The 15,844-nt window shown below is 41.3% G+C and overlaps 1 protein-coding gene and 1 long non-coding RNA gene across 2 annotated transcripts in view; one reads left to right on the top strand and one right to left on the bottom strand.

Annotated features, from left to right (window-relative positions):
- The window catches only part of LOC119893551 (zinc finger protein 469), a 202,108-nt gene that overhangs the window by 38,444 nt on the left and 147,820 nt on the right, over window positions 1-15,844 (top strand). Inside the window, exon 3 of the mRNA XM_038705779.1 lies at window positions 14,122-14,175. The gene's annotated coding sequence lies outside the window, so the exon portion shown is untranslated. The remainder of the gene's footprint in view (window positions 1-14,121; window positions 14,176-15,844) is intronic.
- On the bottom strand, window positions 7,465-7,881 carry LOC119893552. The gene is made up of 2 exons (XR_005442817.1): window positions 7,769-7,881; window positions 7,465-7,688 (listed from the first exon to the last, which is right to left on the bottom strand). It is a non-coding gene; the product is annotated as an uncharacterized LOC119893552 (long non-coding RNA).

Genomic DNA, 15,844 nt, shown 5'->3' with positions numbered 1-15,844 from the left:
AAATTTCAACAACAGTATGGCTTTGCTGAGGATTTATATTTAACCCATTTTAAATAATGCAACAAGTAATTATTTAAAATTACTTGTTGCATTCTAGCAGCAGGTAAACCTCTCTGTATATGCGAGAAGTGATAAGTGTTGGAAACCCACCCCATAATTTGAACACGTAAGTCATCTTAAGTGCACCGTAAGCCTCTGTCCCTCACTACATTCCTGTGCCACCCAGACTCCAAATTACTGTAAACTAAACCAAAGCCAAACCATGGCAACGGAAGGGTGTCAATTTGGACAGGAAAGAATTTATTTGAACGTGACTAGAGTTTCTCTGGCTCAGCTCCCTGGTGGGGATGTGGAGAGGGTCTTTCTCTGGTTACTCTGTCCCTTGACCTATATGCCACATGCCCCCCAAACAATAGCCGATTCATCCATCTCTCTCTCGCTGTGTGTATGTAGCAACAGCCAAGGGAGGCAGGTAGGAGTGAAAAGCACCTCAACCCTCCCCTACGTAGAAACATAGAAACATACATACATACATACATACATACATACATACATACATACATACAGAGCATGCACACATAAAACACTTACACTTACACAATAATGCATGAATAGAAGTGTTATGTACATTGCCTTACAGAGATGCAAAATTAGTATTGAGTGACCAGTAAAAAGTAATTAACATAGAGGATGTGACTTATGATTTGGAAAGGACAAAAAGTCTAATCTCCAATTGCAGGAATATACCATACCCTTACATCTATGCATGCACTGATCTGGTGCAGATCAGAATTAGGGCCGGTACTGACTCATTAACCAGATCAGCATCGGCCAGATGAGACCAACTCAAAATTACCTTGAACTATCAATAAAGTCAAAATAAATTACCAAAATGATGCAAAGAGGTTTTAAATTAAAGCTATCGAATTGATAATCGGTAACCTGAGTTGATTTATTGGAATCGAGAGAGACAAAATTGAATCCCTACTTACATTTATATATGAATATCACCTGCAGTCTCTGGAACCTGGAACGACCTTAACTTCCTGATTCTTATCAGTCTCATATTTGTGTGTCTCAGCTCTCAGAAATATCTGGGAGGCCCTGTGATGGAGCTGTGACCCAAAATGTCATGCCCTTTACACGAGGAATCCAGCTAGGTTTGTTGTTTCTTCTCCACAGCCTACTAGCATGACACACTTATTTGCACCGTGAAGTTGTTTTTATACCTCCGCGCTGGAGTTTGCTGTGGCCGGAGGCAAAATATTTTCGGTTTGTCCTTCCATCTATCCCATTCTTGTAAACGCAATATGTCAGGAAAGCCTGGAAGTAGTTTCTTCAAATTTGGCACAAACGTCCACTTGGACATAAGGATGAACTGATTAGAATTTGGTTATCAAAGGACACGGTCAGTGTGACATCACGAAACATGTTTTCCGGTAGTGAGTCAGTTTCATCTACAGCTCAGAGTCTTGGTGTCTAAAAATGCCAGGAGAAAACAGATGTACTACATACCGTGTAGCTATACTATAAGAATCCATCTCTACATACTAATCAAGTACAGTACATGTGTACCTGTTTAGCCAATACATCTATGATAATCCTGCATTAATCAGTTCAATAATGTAAATTCACTGGAATAATGCAAATGTATCATCAATATAGTGGTAACTTCCATTTAGCCAAAACATACACTTTATACCTTTTATTCAAGTCCTGCCATAGATTATGAGTCTTGACAGACATGGATGTAAACTGCAACTTGACTGATTGGTGGAGGCATACAACTGTGGGCAGTAGTTCTAGTTTACTTGGGTAGCATAAAGAAGTAATTGATTCACAGCATCTTTCGTGGACACATACTGTAGGTTCTGCTCAGGTCACACGCCAGAATAATAAACCCAGAGTGGGGGTATGTGGGTGAACCCTATTGGACAGTCCCCTCTTTTTCTCTATCCTTCCCTCCCCCAATTTCTCCTCTCTAGCCCAGGCCAGAGAGTGGAGGTGATGATGGGCCCCTGAGTTCCCCAGTAGGCCTCTGTTACTGGTCCCACTCTGAATGGGTGTCTGTTCCCTGACATCTCCATCTCTCATCACCACCCCATCAATCCCATGCCTCTGTAACCATCCCTGCAGAGACAGGGCTCCACTTTGTCCCAAAACCCGCCCCACTTCCCCAGTAGTCCCCCTGCATCATAGCCTCCCACTGTGCATGGGGTGTGACAGCTACCTGACAGCAGAGGCCCCTAAATGACAGAAATTTTAGCCAAAGCCTCCCTCTATCCCCTTGATGCATCAAAACACCATTGCTAGAAGCATCAGCATCCCCCAACATATCAAAATACCACGTGTCTGGCCAAGAGTGAGAGACCATCCCCCGTTCTGTATATCCATAAAGGAGCCCCTCTACCTTGCTTTCATCCACATCAAGGTCCCCTGACCCAGTGAACGCCTGCAGGATCAAGGCCTCCTCAGGGAATAGAGGTGGATGTTATCATAGCATTCCAGCCCATGTGAAAGTATGCCAATTAGCATAGCTGGAGAGTGTTGTTTTGCTAGCCTCTTTCACTAAGCCCCCACCCAAATGGCAGGCGAAGCATAAGGAGCAGGCTCCTAGTTGTCACTGGAATTATCATTGATGCTGAAAATTGATATTTTCTGTTGTAGCTGCTTCTAAATGTATTACACAATATGGAAGAAATATATATTCTGCAGTAGGTGGCTTGAAACAAATCCTGTGTGAAATATGACCGGTATGTTTCAACAACAATTCCAGCCTTATACTTCTGTAATAGCTTTTCCCAGTGTTCCTTGGCTCTGTGGTGTTGGTGCTCACAATGCAGTGATGTCAGCTGAATGATGATATGCTTTGATAGTTAATGGATCTGGCTAGCCACACTTAATACACTTCCATTCTTAGCTAAGTGTATGTGTGTGTCTGTGTGTGTGTATTAATTTTTTACATACTCCACTGCTCACTTGTACATTCCAGACAGGTTTATTGGGTGTTTGCACTGCAGAGTAAACATGCTCTCTGAAGCCTGTTTGCATATTTTGCCTGCTGTCTCCTCTATGAAAACCGTGTTAATTTGGAAAAAAAAGTGATTTTTCAGACAATCCATGACAGCGTAGGTCAGACACCCTGTTAAAATTAGGACACATCCATAGTAATATTTTTTTACTGAGTGGTTCACAGGACTGATGATAATCCAGGGAAATACAGTATTTCCTTCCTTTATTCAGAAAAACCATACATGTAATTAAAAGTGGGAAGTGTGGTCAGATAATTAAGCCCTTTAACCTGGCGCTTTGGTAGTAAATCTTTGACCTACTTCACATAACACTGGCTACACTGTAGAAAAAGCGGCTGTCCTGATGATTTCACCCATTGGTTTGTAGTGAAGCTTATTTGAAGCTTGATTTTGGCTATAGGACTTGGGATTATGTCATAATGTAATATTATTTGAAAAGAGGAGGACTATAGACTAGGCCCTAAAGCTGGATTTATATTTCTGCATTTAGGGGCTACTGTTTACCCATGGAATCAATGTGCATAGGCCCTGAGGTTACGTCTCCTCAAAAATGTAACATCACACCGGGGCCACGGCACGGAGACTGAACTGCAAGAACTTTGATTGACTGCTTGTGTTTCCCCCCTACATGTTTCAAATGCCGGTGAAGTATAAGTTACCTCGATAGAACTCCAGTTCTATCAATCTATGTGTGTAGTTCACTCTTGCTCTGTATGACAAAGTAAATGGAACTGTTTTACTGTGGGGAATGTAAAGCACATTATTAATAACAATACAGTATTAATTAACAATGAAATATGTCTAGCGTTGCAGAGGTGATGTCAATGGATGAAATACGATGCTACAACTATAAATCAAAATCTGTGTTATAGGTAGCTACTGCGGGTTGACTACCCGTCAATCTCTTGCATATAAATCAAATAATAATAAATCCAGTTTAAACTTAAAATGATTTTATTGTATCACAATTAATGGAGCTTAGTATACTGTCATCCTCTTTTCTAATGTCATTGCCATGACCAGCACCTAATGTTTGGTGTGCATTCAGCGTAAGACTGATAGCCTAGTAGGTACATTTGTAATCTGAAAATTGTTAGGGGGAGCAAGGCTGAGTCTACTACAGACATTGTTGGATTAGTAGGGCTAATTGATTTGATACTCTTGGTCTACAGAAAGACAAATAAATGGCAACAGCTATATCATGTGGTATCCTTTGAAGGGTTGCAGGGAACTTGAGCCTATCCCAGCTCACACGGGGCAAGAGAGTCTTACTTTCAATAGATATACCTTGTTGATGAAAAGCACTTGCAGTATTCGTCCTACGTTTAACTTTTATGAACAATAATGCTGAAACAAAATGGAAGACAATACATCATAAACTGACATACACAACAACGAGGGTAAAGTGTCAATCCCATTAAACTCTTGTGACTTCAGAGACACCATTTTTTTGTTGAGACTGCAGAGATGTAAATGAAGAAGCACAGACAGTGGAGTTTACAATGTGCACCAGACCTCTACTCAACCACATGCCCTAACCTCAAACAATGCGCTGTAACTCAAAAGCATTGTTTGAGACACGAGGCACACTCTTAACATTGGCTCTGGATCCAACCTGACCACGATACCAAATGCCTTCAGTTCCCTCAGAGATACAGTACATGCCTCTGTCCAATTCCAACAGACGGTCTCTCTACAGCAAAAAACCACTTGAGTACATTTGCAGTGTACTTTGACTCTAACCAGAACTACTCCTTTCCTCCACTTTCCATTGAATTCTCCTCCTGTAGGTGGAATAAAAACATGCATTCCCGTCTCATAGGGCTTTAATGTGTTATTGTAGACAAACCTTCTCATAAATTTAATTTCTTGCCAGAATGAGTTGTAGCTAAAAAGGAACCTCCACTTTTAGTGTTATTTTTTTTTACATTTCAGTGCCTGACAAATAGTTCTGACTTGGCGGTGGTAAGTCATTATGTCTAGTAGCCAGGAGGGGACCGGAAGGGGTTAGAGAGGGATGCCGGGTGAGCGGGTGTTTGCTGCTTTGGGGTGGAATAGCGGTCTTACTTGCCAAAGAGTGCTGTGGTCCAACAAGAATGCGATAACACTTCTCTGCTCTCTATAAATCAATAGATTAGCTGTTTTAGACCGCAAGTGAGCATTTTGTGAGTCCACAGCCTAATGATTTATTTGTAAGTAGCACTACTACTAAGTGTCAGCTGGGATTGGCTCCAGCCCCCCGTGACCCTGTACGCAGGATAAGCGGTTGACAATGGATGGATGGATGGATGGACTACTACTAAGTATTTTAGAATCGGATCTCAGACTTGTATGTCTACAACTCTTTTATTTAATTTTACACTTAACATGTGTTAGTTCAAATCTCAGGTAACAGTAGTGTTGTATGTGTCTGGATTTTCATTTATTCAGCCCCGAATTCCTGAGGGACTTGTGATTTAGTGTAGAGTAGGTTCCTGGCCTCCCTAGTTCTGCTGGTGGAGGGATATGTGATAGGATAGATTGTGGTGTTTGTGTTTCTGTGCTGACTGCTGCAATGTTTTCGTGCCTGTAGAAGTGTGATTTGGCCTCAGTCTTTCAAGGCTACTGGTTTCAAGGTTTGGTCCTACAGCCTGATCTTGATTTAGGATTGATGCGTCCTGCAGATTCACCATACACATAAACAGTTCATCATAACACTAGATATCTCTGTTTAAAGAACATGTGCACTCTATTATGCTATTTATCAAACAAGGATTATTTTAGATATTTATTTTGACTTGCACACCTTGCCAATTGGTGATCTGATCCAACGTGATAATCATGACGCTGAAGGATACACAGAACGTTGACATTACCATTTAGATTGCAGTGGAATGAATAAAGGACACGCAAATAAATGAGCCTAGAAGCATTGAATGAAAAAATAAACAAGTCGGAAATTCATGTGTTATTTGTGTCCTTGTGAACTAACTTTTCCCTCTGTGGCTTAGATTCAGAGTCATAATTATCATCATTATCATCTAAGTAGATATTAGGTAAGTAGATATTTTCAGATATTTAGTCAGGGCTGTAGCATGTAGAGGAATTGTTCAGTATGTATTTGAAACGCCTTTAATAACGTCAAATAATATGAAAACATCATCTGCCCTGTGGGATAAATCAGCATGCACGATAACCCTGCAGCAATGCACAGACTGAGCAACCTTTGTGAAAACTCTTTTTACCCTGAGGGTAAATAATTAAGCTCCCATCATAATTTACATGGATTATTTAGCAAAAAAATATAATAGGGCCAAAAATTTTTATTTTGCAGTTATAATGGGTTTCTTTCTTATCAATTGGCAACCCTGATTATACATATTTAGAGCTTCGTTCTCAATGTGTTTACAATTTTGTTTGTTTTGAAGAAATACTTGCATGTTAGTTGTGCAATGATGCAGTTTTAAAGACTTGTGGGTCACTACTAGGTCTTGGAGCGGTTGTTCCTGATGCAGATGGGACTGCAGTACACCAGGGTCTTATACGCAGAGGGATAAAAATTCAGAAAAGGGCTGTCTTCTGACCTAATTAAAAGCAGAATAGCAATATGTCATGCTGGTTTAGTCATGATTTCAGCACGTTAAGGGACTGGGACCGTCCAGTTATATCTTAGTCCAACATTGGGATCACTTAAAGGGGATTAGATTTTTATCATGACTCCTGTTCAGGTCGACACTCCTCACATGCACTTGTGACAGTGATTTATAAGGGACAACACTGAAACCCAAAGCAGCTTTAAAGTGTAGACAATGTTTCAGGTTGTGCACACACCGTAATCCCTTATGTGAAACCTTGGCTCATAAATTGTACCCTGATGACCCTACTAGTATTTTTTGTTGCTGCTTGTGTATCATTAGTTCCTAAACTTGTTGCCCAGACAGCACTTTTTCTCTGGGGTCTGTGTGAGTGTAACAATAGCATGGCAAGGGAGATAGAGGGATAACATCAGAAGAAAAAAAAAATCTGTGTGCCGGAAAAAAATGTGGAATTAATCAAGGAACTTGCTCAGTGAGCTATGGTCTGCTTTTAATTGCCCTTCTAAATCCTCTCTCTCTAATCACCTTTCTGCCTTTATATAAACCTGTGACTAAAATCAACCATCACAAGGGTGTCTGGGTTTACGGGACAGCCAAACTTCAGCTGTAACACTTAAAGCCAAAACCCACTCAATTCTTTCCTATAAAGCCATTAAACCCCTCCATTACCTCATTCTTAATAAAGGTACATTTTCTTCAAGTGTTGTCTGAAGTTTTGAAACAGACATCTTGCATGTTTTAGCTATGTGTGAATGGTGAAAATCTTTTTAAAATGGGCAGACTTCTCATTTTAAGTCTGTTATGACTGGACTAATGTGGGAACCCAAATTCAGAACACAGCACACTGAGGCAGGAAATTAGTGCAAAGAAGGATTTATTAACACAATACTTTATTGAATGAGGGGCAGAGTCTGTGGTTCAGGGGAGTTCTGGGTTAGAGCTGTAAGCCAGAGGAGTGAGTGGAGCCAGGCAGGAAAGCAGATAGTATTATCAGGCAGAGGGAGTCCAGCTATCCAGGGATGAGTGTTCAGGATCCAAGGTGAACAGGAGCAGAGCTAGAAGTCACGTCCAGGTGGGGTGACTGAAAGGTACAGGAAACAAGGATTAACCAAACCTTCAAAACACACAAAACAGAATTAACTAAGCTGACCCAAGACTGACTAGGAAACTGAATCTACAATCTGGCTGTTTGTTGAAGCAGGAACAAGGTATTTGAAGTGGAGCAGAGTGATGATGATGACTGGCAGGTGGTGGCCTGACTCGCGCACACCTGACTCCACTCCTGTAGTCAAAGCACAAACAGAGAGAGAGAGAGAGAGAATAACAGAGCAAGTCTCAACTAGGAAGAAGCCGAGGGCATTACATGGCCATTGTTTGACATTTCGGAGCATTTAAAGTACCATGAAAATTTGGGTGACATCTGTATAATCTTATGTAAGTGAAATAGATAACCCAATGATTAGTGGTTTATCGGATTAATTTTCAGTAACACTTCATTTGGAAAGTTTAATGTTTACACTCAGTTTGACTCACCTTGACTGTCAGGTGATGAAAAGTCAGTTTCCAACAGTGTCACATTTGCAGAGACATTTAGGATGAAAGTGGAAACTGTCTGGGGAATACAGTGCCCTGACATACCATTCGCTCTGGTTACTTTGCTGCAGTTCACTTCTTGTCCTTGTTCACTTTTTTAAAGTGGAATACTGCCAATTTGAATGTTTCAACAACATTGAGAGGCTGTACGCTGATAGTACTGCATGGCTTCACAAAGGGTTTTCATGGAGCAGGTTGGTGCTTATTAACTAGTGCTGGGCAATGATTTTAGGCAAAAATGATTTTGGGCAAAGATTTTAATCGCGATTAATTGTATTATCTTCTGAGATTAATCGCTATTAATCGCATTGTTATGCACGAAATTGAATAATGAATTGTAAACTAGTGGATTGCGCACATTTAATTTAAATGTACTGCTATATACACAAAATTCCAATAACATGTTAACACTTTAAACAAATAGATGCTTTTTACGTGCAGTATTCCCTTTACACCGTAGCAATAAAATATTTCTTGTAAATCTCAACTTAAACATTAATGTAATCAAATCAAATATAAAACCAAAGCTATTTAACACTGCCAAGGCATTACCTTTTATCTAGCTTGTTAAAACAAGTTACCATCTGTTCTCTTGTTTTTTTTTCTGAACAGTTGTCAGGATAAACATTTGTCTTTTATCAGGGAGCAGCAGAAACAGTCTATGTTCAATAGCAATTGTCCCTGTTAGAGTGAGGTGAAGTGGTCGTCTCACGTACACGCTGCTGAAGTTGAATTGTGTTGAACTTTTTGTATGCGACACACAGCACAAATGATTGGAAGAGAGACTGATCCTCGCTGTGAGTTTCCAGAATCTATTAATGTTTTGTAAGTAGGACATCAACAGGAGGGAATTTGCATAGCAGAGCATCCCTGCAAAAGTAGATGAAGGCCTATCAGGCAAAGTTATGTAGCCTATAACTTAAGTTAAATAGGCTACAGCTGTTTAGTGCACAGAAGCCGTTGCCATGGTTATCCATAGATTGCCCGCCATTTACTTGCGCTTGTCTCGTGTTCACCGGAGCCAAGAGCAACCCTGCGGGGCCAAGCAAAGACGTGATTTTAAAAACATCTCAATACTAATCAGCATGCAGTTCGCTATGGCATTTGTTCGCCTGTCTTGCTTTTGTTTATCTACTCCTCCCACACGCTGCATCCAATGTAGCCTGCCGAATCCTCCCTCCGCTGCTTGTTTGGGTGGGTGATTTGCAGGCTGATCAATATCCCACCCCTCCTGTGACCCATGGTTTGACTGTATGTGTATTTAGAGCCAGTGAGCAACGGACTTTCAAAATAAAAATAATAATAATAACTGCGTTAACGTGTGATAAAATAATTGTTGGCATTAATGAATTAATGCTTTAATACGATAATAATGCGTTAATGTGCCCAGCCCTATTATTAAGACAGTACTTTATTGAATGAGGGCTGTTTTACAATTTAGTTTGAGACTGAAGTTGTTAAATTCTTCAAAAATCATTGTTGATCAACAAATATCCTGCATTTCTGCCCTGCATCAGTACAGAAAGCACAATCATCTGCAAAGAGGAGCACAAGGTTGTTGATACTGAGGTCCTTATCATGTAGTATTGCATGTGGTATGTTCATATAGAATCATGCCTAAGAAGTTGCAAGTTGATATGGGCTAGATACATCCTCCATACATACAAGACATGACTTCACTAGTTGTGTGAAAGCATCCAATTGACTGTCCAAGGCTGTGCTTTAAAGACAAATTGGAATGTTCTATAAAAAGCCTGGCTGTTGCTTTTGACAAATGACAGGAGCAAGGCTGTAATCGAGTGACCTGGTGTAGCAAGACAGCAAAATAAAACTGTAGAAAAATGATGAATTGAAGTGACGAACAAGCAAGCAGCCAGGAAAGCAAGAACTGCTAGCACCTCGCAGCTCCTATCAGTTTGGGTCTAATATGTCAGCACTGCAGGAGAGCCTTCTGCACCAAAATTGGTCTGGTTGTTCATCTAAGAACACATTGATAACCAAATCAAAAATGCCTTGACGTTTGCAGGAACATCACAGAAAATGTAACCTTAGTAAATGTAATTTCTGTTATTATTTTTTCTCAAGTCCTGATATTATTTCTAACATAAACCCCCAGTTCAGGATTACAGCAAGATCAACCATGATAGTGAATCCCTTTGGAGTGACACATTATTTCAACTTATAGGTAGGCTATATGAATGCCCAAATATAAAAGGGATACACTCTTTCCTGTAAAAACTAGTATTCAGGTAACTTTGAATGGCAAGGCAAGTTTATGTTCATTTTGCTGATATATGTACCAACAAGATATCTTTTGAAAGAAAAAACACTTTTTTAAAAATTTCCATTTTTTTAAAATAAAGATTGTAACAGTATTTTATTTTGTTGATGTCAAAGGTTTTCTACCCCATATATTAACTTCATCCTGCCAAATTCTGAAACCTGGTCCAGTCATTGTGTTTAAAGTTCCCTTGATTTCATCCGAAATCAATTGGCAAGATGTGCAATTTTCAAACTTCCCACATTGTTATGCCTATAAAAGCAGCCAAGATAATTTCAACATCAAACCTTGGGCTTCCCAGTTAAACAAATCATGTGTGAAAAAACTGTGAAAAATGCAAACAAAGGTCCGAGGGTAGTTCTCTATCCCATGTTATACTATTCCCATTCAAATAAGGGAATAGGCTGCTATATTGGTTCCTCTATGATAATTAAAACTTTCCCAGGGAGTCAGTGGAATGAGATATGTTCTGATGATTGTAGCAGCCAGCTTTCAAAAAGAAAGTAAAACTAAGAGCTTGTTGACACGTATGGTTTATTTCTTGTGGCCATGGATTGTAAATCACTTAGACTATGTCAGCCCTTGTCTGGTGTACACATTAGCATTTATTTTTGTTTGTGTGCATGGAACTGCTGCACCTCTTGTTGCAATATTTATCAGCATGCCACTGGCTCATTCTTCACGGCTGCCTTTGGTTTATGTAAGTGTGAATGGCAGCAATAGTGTCAGGGTGTGGGTAGTGCAGCCAAGCAGAGAGAAGATTGGCTGTGTGTGTGTGTGTGTGTGTGTGTGGTTGTGATAAAATTCTGAAACCAGGAGCGCAGCACTCGTCCATCTTGGCAGGAGATCTGCGACACTGAAGAGGGAGAGTAGCAGCAGCAGCAGCAGCACGGCCAACCACTCTGCCAATCTCTCTGTCTCACTCACTCCTGGAAACAGGTCTTTTCCACTCTTTATTAGATCTGATTTATACCTTTTGTAAAGTATTGAACAACACAGGTTCATGACATTATGCATGCTTTGGCACAGGCAGAATGTAGAGCAAGTACTCAAAGGGGCTAACCAAATAAAAGTGCTGCAAACAGGCAGCAAAAAACTAAAGCCTGTACCGACCTTGTGCTTTTATAACTGTGCCAGAAAACTGTCTAGATCCAGCGAGAGACCGTTTCTCATTCAATTACGTGTTCCATGTGTGCGTTCCAAGCCTTCATGCACAGCGGCTTCTGAGCCGGCCCAATCTTTCACACACATCCTCATCTCCAACACTCAATTCATTGCCTATCAAAACAGGACTGCACAGGGTCTGTCTGGCATTTGTGCATATGTGTGTTTTATATGCATCTGTACAGTGTATGGGTGCTCATTGCATTTGAGGGATTTTTCCCAGAGTATAAGTCCAAGCATGTGCCCTCTCTGCAGTTCAGTGCATTGCTGTAGGCACTTAAAGATCTTGTTGAAATTGAGCATGTACAGGTGTTTGGGGTAGATACCTCAATCATCAAAGCCTTATGTTATGACCAAAAGTATTGGTTGTGGGGAACCTGTATTGTAGGAGATTTAAACAGTTGTTTTGGTTTGCTAAAAGAATACATAGAAAAAAACTACTTTTGAGCGTAGCTTTGTTTGTCAAAATTGTTGCCTCAAACTATATTACAGTGACTCCTGTAGTTCCAAAAATCAAACATGTTGGCAGGAGTGTTGTCTCATTAGCGGCGTTGTAGATTGGCAGTTGTAGTTCAAAATAGATGAGATGGAATATATTATGCCCCACTTTATGTGGCCCTGAGTTACTTTGAGTATGTACTGTGTAACTGTTAACCTATTGTATAGTAAAGTAGTTCTATTGCAGCTCATGATTGGTGTTCAAAAAATTGTGAGCTAGAGGTCTGCATTGGGCAGGCCATCCTACAGATTCCGCACGATGTAGCTGTTGGTAGCACAGGAGTTTTTTTCTGAAGACTGTGGTCAGACACTGGTAGGTGCTACGGTCTTCTTAAGGCTGACACAGAAGTTGACACAGAAGACAACAGGCGATCTGTAGGAGAGGTGGGTTGCACGGCTGACAAAGGCATGATTCAGGCAGGTAAAAGGTGGTGTGGTCTGGCTGGTGTTAGCGGTGATTTGAGACGAGGGATGAAGAATGGCCTAGGCCCAGGAATCCTTGAGCACAGGAAAAACTCACGTCAGCAAAAAGGCACTAGGCAACTATCACAAAAGCACAAGAGAATTCACCGGAGGCAAGTTGGCCGAGAGTTACTTTACCACTGAAGTGACGGAAAAATCTGGCGAAGAGTAGCAGGAGAACAGGTGCACTTAACCAGGAATTAGATGAGATGATTGGAATACCCGCTGTGGTAAGCCTCGTCCACACACACACACACACACACACACACACACACATACAAGGACATACGAAGGAGGAGAGGAAACAAGGGAGACACAAAGAAAACACTGGGATCACAGCCAGGGCTGTGACAGTGGGCACGTTATGTACTATATGTGGTGCCATGATGCTATCTGATTAGCCGGTTGTTTGAATCATTGCCATACCTGCTCCAAATAGCAACATGAAGATGTAACTTGTACGGACTACAGAAGCCTGCTGGTGGACAGATTTGCTGCATTGTGTTGCAGGAGTGGGAATGTGAGGCACAATGTGGATACAGGCACTTATAGAGAAAAAAAAGTAGTGGGAGCAGCCAAGGAAGACCTATTGTTTTAACATGAGTCATCTTGGGCCAGTGATGTTCATGTCAGTATCACTTTTGATTGTAGCAGATTACAGCAAGGAAACGTTTAACAGTCTGCGTTTGTACGTGTATTTGCTTCTTATTTGTATTTACTCAGATTTTTCAATAATGTCAATTGAAGTTTACTGTCCATCATTTACTGCTATCTTTATTTGTTACTGTCAACATTGATACTACAGTTCATTATTCTATTGTAACATTATCTGCCTCAGTACATAGCTTTTCCCTAACTCATGACTTTTCAAGTATTCTCTGCTCCACACTAGGTAAACTTTAAAACCAAATGATTTTGAATACTTTTGTCAATATTTCACCATAGCACTATCACTGCTTTTATAATTATTGAGATGTTGCCTACTTGTTTGTTTAGTGTGTGTCTATGACTACTGGCTGCAAAGCAAAATGGCCCACAGGAAAAAGAGAGATTCACCCTACTGTTTTATGATGTTCTTGCTCAGTCCTGTTCGAGATCATCACAGTTTCCACATTTATAGGCTACTTTTTTAACGTGTTTAATTCTGCTGCAAATTCCTGTCAAATGTTTATGACTGCTAAAGATTCAACCCTATGCGTGTGGAGAGGTTTCTTGAGAGATAGGAGACGTATAAAATATGAGAGTTGCATTTGGGCATAAAAATCAGCTTAGGGGGATTGTGGGTTTAGACCAGCAGACCAGCATCATTTCATTGCTAAGTGCAATGAAATGATGCTGCCACTACACTTTGATCTCAACTTATTTTGCTTTTACGTCATTAATGGATGAAGTAAGTCTTATTTTAAAGCTCCTCAAATTAGAACTGTAAATTTCTGTAAATGGCCCGAGGATGACCCAGTTTATTGGCAGTGTCTGGCGACAGCTGCATAACATATTTTCCTTTTGTGTCTCCCAGCCCCACATTTGACCCTCGCCTTGACTGATTTGCCAGAGACCAAAGGCCACACAGGTATGAAATGAATCTTCTCCTCCAAAATGTTGATCACGTTTGGCTATAAAATATTTAATCTCACCTAAAAGCAAGCAGATATAGACCTACACCCTTCCTCCCCTACCCCCATCTTTCTGTCTGGTTGTGGTTAAAGTGTGGTTATCATTTTAATCCATAATTCCCCCTCTCCCCACCTCACACAGTGTGTGAATCCGATGCTGTGATTTTAATTGCTTGGTCTTGGTTTTAATTACATGCATGAGTGCTTTATACTGTGAGCAAGGCCACTGTTTCCCCCTGCAGGATCTGGCAACTTTGTTTATGTATGGATATGAGTTTTATTGGTCTGGATGCTGCACAAACGATAAGTGAGCAGCCAGTGATCTGCTTTCAGTGCAGCACAATCAGGCCTGGAAACAGAGCAGGGCTGGAACAGCAGGCTAATGAAACAGAGACTTAGTCCATTTTCTGCTGCTTTGATCCACATTACAGGCCCTGCTGGACCGCAGCATGCTCCTTCTCCATCCCGCTTCCCCCCACTTCACCCTCACAGCTAATTGATTCTTGTCTCCACACTTTATTTCTGTTGACTGCAGGACAGTGATCAGGAGATTAGCAAGCAGCATGCTTGGTCTCATGCTCTGCAGACTGTTTTGCAAGACGTACGCTTGTGTGTTTAATATGTGTGTTTGTGAGAATGTGCACTTGTGTGTGTTGTGCGACTGGGGGAGTGCATTCTTGTTCAAGCGTGTGTGTGTAATGTGAAAAGACCATGTTTAAAGAATTAAGTAAGCCCTGGAGGCTTGTCAGTCCCCAGCAATCGGTATCACAGCGGGGCCATTAAGGCTGCTCTGTTTTCCTAGAAACAGGTAGACATGTAGGCAGGCTGAGGGTGGTGCTTCTGAGGTGGGCTGGGGATTGATAGTAGGATGCTGGACCATGCTCTGTTGTCCTCTGTACTGTGACTCAGAAGAGCTATTAACGAGATCAATGAATGAGGGTTGTTGAGTTTGGTTTGATGTCCACAACTATGCTCAGAATAATGTTGCCTCCTTGGTGAATCACATCTAGCTGGAATCTCCAGGGGCAGCAACAGGACAAGAAGACAGTGGGAAGAGGGAAGAAGAGAGAGAAGAGGGAGAGAGAGCAGCATGGACAGTCAGACAGATAGATAGACACTTAAACACCTACTGATATGGAGGTTACACTTAATCTGGCGAGAGTATTTCTGGCTTTTGGACTGAGCCTGAGGAGAAAGATGTGAGGAGGGTGGGTTGGAGTGAGAGCAAGAGAGACGAGGGGGAGATGTGGAGGCAAGTCTGGGTCTGAGTGGAAACTTGAATGGAGTGGAAACTGGGCTTGAGGCCACTCAGCAGATCCACCTGAACCCTGCCAGAGCAATCAGCTATCAGGAGTTTAGAGAGGGAACTATTTGCCCCCTAAGTGAATTCAGCAGGGGTTTGTAGGGATTTGGCCTGCTTTTTGAGCTCTAATGCAGGGATATTTTGGTAAGTGAAGTCCTCTTGTTTTCTGGAGAGGGTGCCAGAGCCTGTCTGCCTTTTAATGGGATCACAGCAGACAACCCAGGAACCACCGCCAGGTGAAGTGATCGGCTCTCTATTTCCAGCTGTGTAAACACACACACACACACACACACACACACACACACACACACACACACACACAC

The sequence above is a fragment of the Micropterus salmoides genome, unplaced genomic scaffold (assembly GCF_014851395.1).
Source record: "Micropterus salmoides isolate LMB-PRFRI ecotype aquatic unplaced genomic scaffold, ASM1485139v1 Ms_hic_scaffold_8, whole genome shotgun sequence".
NCBI classification, from domain to species: domain Eukaryota; kingdom Metazoa; phylum Chordata; class Actinopteri; order Centrarchiformes; family Centrarchidae; genus Micropterus; species Micropterus salmoides.
This window is presented reverse-complemented; position numbering and strand designations above follow the sequence as displayed.